The following is a 6,000-nucleotide window of genomic DNA, read 5'->3' as shown; positions in this document are numbered from 1 at the left end:
AAAATTGTTTTGTTTTTGGAACCGCTTTCTGGTTATTTAGCGCTGGGTTCAGTCAGACACTGGTCTGCTCCTCAACCCGCATCTGCACATAACAGAAAAACACCTAACGTTAGCAAGACAACAAACATGTACATTTGACTCATTTAGTGCCATTACTGTGATGTGTGTGTGTGTGTTTTTTTTTTGACATGTCGCCATTTTGTGTTTTTGTTGAAGAATCCAGTTCCATAAGTGAGGAAGGTTCGACCAGCAGCTTCAAAATCTGTATCAACGTCCAGCACCACACAGAAACTTGTCATCACAGGTAAGAATAACGTGTCTCGCATCACCTTAACTTTCCCAAATACGATATATACAGGGTGACACCCCCCCTTCACAAAAAACAAAAACCCAAAACCCATAAATATTGTAATAAATCCCACAATGGTCCAGCAAATTTTGCTGGACCTTCCCAAAGTTTCAGTTATCTTGGTTGCTTTGCAAAAACGTCATGTTCTGAGCAATTCTATGGTAATGGAATTACAACAGCAGCAAAATCTGGACATATGGCATCTAACCACGACAGATTAGCTCATATTGTAATTCCGTTACCGCAGAATTGCCCTTCTTTCAAAATGATGCTCCAAATGGTCTGATTTGTTGGAGGATCATTTTGAAAGAACATAATTTTTATGCAAAGTGACCAAGATAACTAAAACTCTGGGGAATGATCATACAGAGAATGAAGGTTTTGTTGTTGTGTTTTTTTTTTTTTTTTTTTATTTGCTTTCCCATTTCTACCTTCATTATTGGCCAGGCAAGAGAAAAGGGAGCCTGTTCCAGCAAGCGAATCTCAACATCTTGAGTGATGTTGAGGCTGAGGCTGAACTGGGCCCAGTGTGTTCGACACATCCGACTGATCCTTGAGGAAGCAACGGTGGTGGAAGCTGCATTTAATCAGGCATATCTTGGCATGCTGGGCGACCTTGTGCACGCGATGCATGACCGCGGCATGTGACCTGCGCCCCCAACCCAGACTACAGACACATGAAACTTTTGTATAGTTTGTGTTGATTTTGTTTTGTTTTGTTTTTTTGTATTAGCTCTTTTTTGTTGCAGTAAACAATTGACTCATGTGACTGTATCATAATTTGTCATTTCATGCTGAGTCAACAGTAAAAAACATTTTGTCATTGATGTTTTGGTGCACTGATGGTTCATTTCTAAGAATTTTTAATTTGGGTTTTGCCGCTCCAGAAGACACTGCATGCTACACCTGGCTGAATCTTTACACAGATGCTGGAATAATCATGTCTAAACTGAGATTTTACCAAATGGTATTTAACATAAACAAAAAGGTTTAGTCACTTCAGTGAAGGCACCATTACATCAAGGAATTTTGAACAACCAGTTTTACTGTCTGTTACATTTACATTTATGACCCCATTAAATGTAAAACTTATTTTAATACTGGATTATGCTTAAACAGCTTTTCAAACTGTTAGCCTTTAAATCAGTAAACCTTGGTAACTTTTACAAATCAAACTGATATTACAAAAATGTGGAGACATTTTAGCAAAAAGTACAAATTTATTCAAAATTCACAGTGAAACATAACTGGTGTATAACATGATGATGACAAAGGTGTCCCATTCCATGGCATGAACCTTTGCAGCGCTGACTCTGAGAAAACCATCTGAAACACACACACAGCATACATATTTTAATTAGTGCTGTCAGGTTATTAAAAAAATAATCTAATTGATTACAGGGTTTGTGATTAATCTAAATGAATCATTTAATTGCAGGTATATTAAAAAAACTCAGATCTGTGTGTTTGGGGCATTTAATAATCAGGTAAAGGATCAGGGCTTTTTTTGTTACATATCAAGGAGGTATTAAACAAGCTGTAAATTGATCTTAAATTGGGAGAACTGTCTAAGTGTAATTTGGATGAGTTAAATACAGACAAATTTCATTGTATGTGTAAAAAGGCTATATTATAAAGAATGTCTATAAAAACAGAATTGTTGGAGTCTGGAGGCTGATTCTTTCTGCACAGTATGACTCGTTTAATAATTATCTTATTAGATTTCATATTTTAAATTTGTCCATTGAACATTAAAATCTGGATGAAAAACAAACGTTTTTAATGTGTTTTAAGCCTGTTCAAGTTCAGAGACGACGTTAATTAACGGTCATTTAAACCGAATCAACATTTTGTGCGTGAACGTCGGTAAACGCACAAACTCCCACATTTGAGATTTAACAATAAGTTATCAAAGCAAGTTACTTTGGTAAAAAAAAAAGTATTGACATTAACAGGTTTATTGCTCTCAGAAACGCGTCTTTATTCACAGATCAAGTCACAAACGTCAAAACAAATGGAGCAAAGTGTGACTGAAGGCCTGATAGGTTCTGTAATTAATCTAAATTAACGCTTTATTTTGACAGCCACAATTTTAATAGTTAATAGCGACAGCCTGCAGTTATTACTTATTTACGAGCTACTTAGGAAACTAACGATTAGCTTACCGTCATGCTTTGTCTCTTCGTCTCTTTAGCAGCTTGTATCTTCTTCATCTTCATATTGTATGAATTCCCAAAGTCTTCTGTACTTCTCAAGCGTGTTTTGTCTCACCGCCAGCAACTTTCTCTTAAAAACTCACAGCAGTAAACTCACGGAGTCCACCATTGTTTATGTTTGTGTCGCGTATAAAATTACATCACTGCAGTTTGCTCTGCTGACCCCGCCCATGTTGAAGAGGTACTATTTGCAGTAGAAAAGGACGCGCCTGGAACCAAACCGAGTAGAGCCGAGTAGTGCTGGAGCTTTGTAGTAGAAAAGTGCCTATAGTGAGGCAGAATACTACTAGAGGAGTGGTAGATAAGCTTGAATCTTTGACTGGTTGTAAACCAAGCTGTTATTCAAAGAAATGTAACAATAGTCTTTTTCTCAACTTGAGATCAACCTTTTAGGAAAGTAAATTAATGCACTTTATTCAGGGATGAAAGTGGTGAAACACAAAAAAGCTGAAATCCAAAATCACCCCCCCCCCCCCCCCCCCCCCCAAAAAAAAAAATTCTCAAAGCTCCGAAATGCAATCTGGGGCTATTCCAGACAATACATACATTGCAGTGAGTGCAGCATCCATTTTGGTGAGATAAAAAACACTCAACTTTCCTAATTCAAAATCACTCCTCTAGTATCTGTGAAGGCTCTCAGTTGTTCAGGTGGTTTCCATAGTAGAGAAGCATGAATCTTCGACTTGACTGGGTTGCTTGACGCGAGGACATTTTGCTTCTAATCGCAGAAGCTTCCTCAGCTAAATTTCTTGCTCTGGTAGTCTGACTTCTGTCTTGACTCTTGTAGAGAAAAACAAACAGCAGCCAGCAAAAGCTGGAATTTTAAACCTAACAAGACCCCTCCTACTGAGAGGCAGACTGCTATTGGCTAGTGACTAACAGTTGCTCTAATTAGCACCTATTGTGCTCTAGTTAGCATCCTCCTAATGACAGGGTAGCTGTCCCTCCGAATGATGGGACTGACGCCTCTCCTGACACCTCTCCTGATGCCTCTCCTGATGCCTCTCCTGATGACGTGAATGACTCATTACCATGAACAAAAGAGTGAAACTGCGTTGACCTGAGTACCCCATTGTAAACAGGGGACAATGCGTGTCTCAAACTCCCTCCCCGGTTAACGCTGGGTTTCAACTGTTTCACATACAGTGTTTCCTTCCCTCATCTCTCAAACCATTTCTTTTCTCTGGCTAAGATTTTAACATCCTTGTCCTCAAACGTGTGGTTAGTGTCTTTAAGGTGGAGATGAACTGCAAACTGAGGTCCACCAGCACCCTCTCTGCCGTGCTGGTATAGCCTTTTGTGCAACGGCTGCTTCGTCTCACCTATGTAGTGTTCATTACAGTTTTCCTGACATCTGATAGAATACACTACATTGCTCTGTTTGTAACTAGGGATCCTGTCCTTAGTGTGAACTAATTTGTATCTCATGGTGTTAACAGGTTTAAAGTAAACTGGGATTTTGTGCTGTCTGAAGATCCTCTGTAGTTTTCCCCCTACTCCTGCTAAATAAGGGAGAGACACTCCTCTTCTTCTTGGCTCCATCTCCTGTCTGTCTGGTCTCTTTGTTCTTTGAAAGAACAGGATCCCTAGTTACAATAGGTACTAATTAGAGCAATTGTTAGTCACTGCCAATAGCAGTCTGCCTGTCAGTAGGAGGGGTCTTGTTAGGTTTAAAACTCCAGCTTTTGCTGGTTTCTGTTTATTCTTCAAGACAGAAGTCAGCCTACCAGAGCAACTGGAAATATCTCCTGAAACACTCCTTGGGCCCCTGCATCCCAGCTGCAGTGACAGTGGTCTATAATTTAGAGCTCTTCAAAGGTCCCTGAAACTACACTTATTGGTGAAATTCCAGTCAGTGTCAGTTATAAGGCATTTTAATAGCCACGTGTCAAAATGAGAAGATTTCCAGACCAGCTAGAATATCTCCTCAAGACAACAGGATCATAAACTCAGAACCTTGACAACCAGTTTCTCCTACAGGTCTCAACAGACCGAAGGACACAACAACTTTGTGTTCCAAAGAACATTGTTTTATCCACGTATGGAAGTTCATGTTTTTTTTTTCTTGTGTGTTTAATCAAGAAAAACATTTTTCATATATTCAATTTAACCTGTCATGCATTCCTGTTATAACTTGGTTTGTTAAATGTGATTCTTGAATTATTAATACTTTTATGGTGAAATGTTCTGTTTTTAAGCAATGGTTCATTCATGTTGCAGTTGTGGAACTTTAATAATCTTATATTCCAAGGAACCTAAGGACAAAATGTACGTCAATATATATAATTGTCTAAATATCTGAAATGCCTCTGATTCTCCTTGCATCTGAAGCATATGTGAAATTACACACCTAATTGGGCGGAGTTTTGTGACATAGGAGCTCCCTTTAAAAGACCCAGAACAAAGCCGTTCCCTCTTCTCTTCTGGCCTTTTTCTTTTCTCTTTCCTTTGCAAGCGCTTAATTTTCTTTGTGGCTAAACAGGCTGAGTTAGCTAAAGCTACCACGTGGCCTCTTTGTTCAATTTTTGATTCAGTACTTTGCAACTTTTGATAGCAACATGCCAGCCTGATAACTTTTTAAGACTTGTCAAGTTTTCCACTTTTATAAGATAACTTCCGAGTGTAGCTTTTCAGATTAAGAGGGAATTTGCCAAAAAGGCATTTTTTTTTCCTTTTCTGTAACTTTACAACGTCACTTTCAAACTTTAACTTTTTCTAAATTCATGAAGACTTTTAATCTGGTTCCACAAGTTTTTAAGGACACCTGAGTACCAGTGAACAAACACCTAAACCTTTTATCCATGGGTCAAGCAAATATAAATATAAAATATAAAGTGTTAACTGTAATAATACATTATTGCAGTAAATGTGTGTAGTGCAAACAAGCAAAAGTAGGCCTAGGACTGGCCTGTAACAATACAACAAACAACTCCAATAATACAATCCTTAATTCAAGTTGTAAAAGTTGTTCCCTACCTTAGTGGAACTTCTGGCACTGACAGGAGGCAGCTAGTCTCTTATAATCCTGACAGTAGGAGCTGACTGCCAGCCGTAAGTAGGCCGCAAGGTGGTCATCTGTCATGGTGGAGCTGTATTATGACTTGATGATTTTCATGTGTGAAAAGGCAGATTTGCACAGATAAGTTGATCCAACAAGCACAGTCAAATTCAGTGCAGTTTGTCTGAGGTTGGGGTATTTCTCTTTCTGCATTAGATTCCAAAATTGGACGTTTAAGCCAGGTGTTGCTGTGGATTTCATCTCAATGTCATTTTTCAGTGTGAGGATCTCATTCTCAATAGCACAGCTGTCCAGGTTGAAGAGTGATTCTATTTTGGATGTTATACAGTCCACATCAATATTTTCCCCAAATGGAAAACAGAGAGAGAACAGGCTCAATGGAAGCAAAATCAGCAAAGTGTCTGTCAATTCTGAAC

The sequence above is a fragment of the Thalassophryne amazonica genome, chromosome 11 (genome assembly GCF_902500255.1).
Source record: "Thalassophryne amazonica chromosome 11, fThaAma1.1, whole genome shotgun sequence".
NCBI lineage: Eukaryota > Metazoa > Chordata > Actinopteri > Batrachoidiformes > Batrachoididae > Thalassophryne > Thalassophryne amazonica.
Note: the sequence above shows the minus strand (reverse complement) of the source record.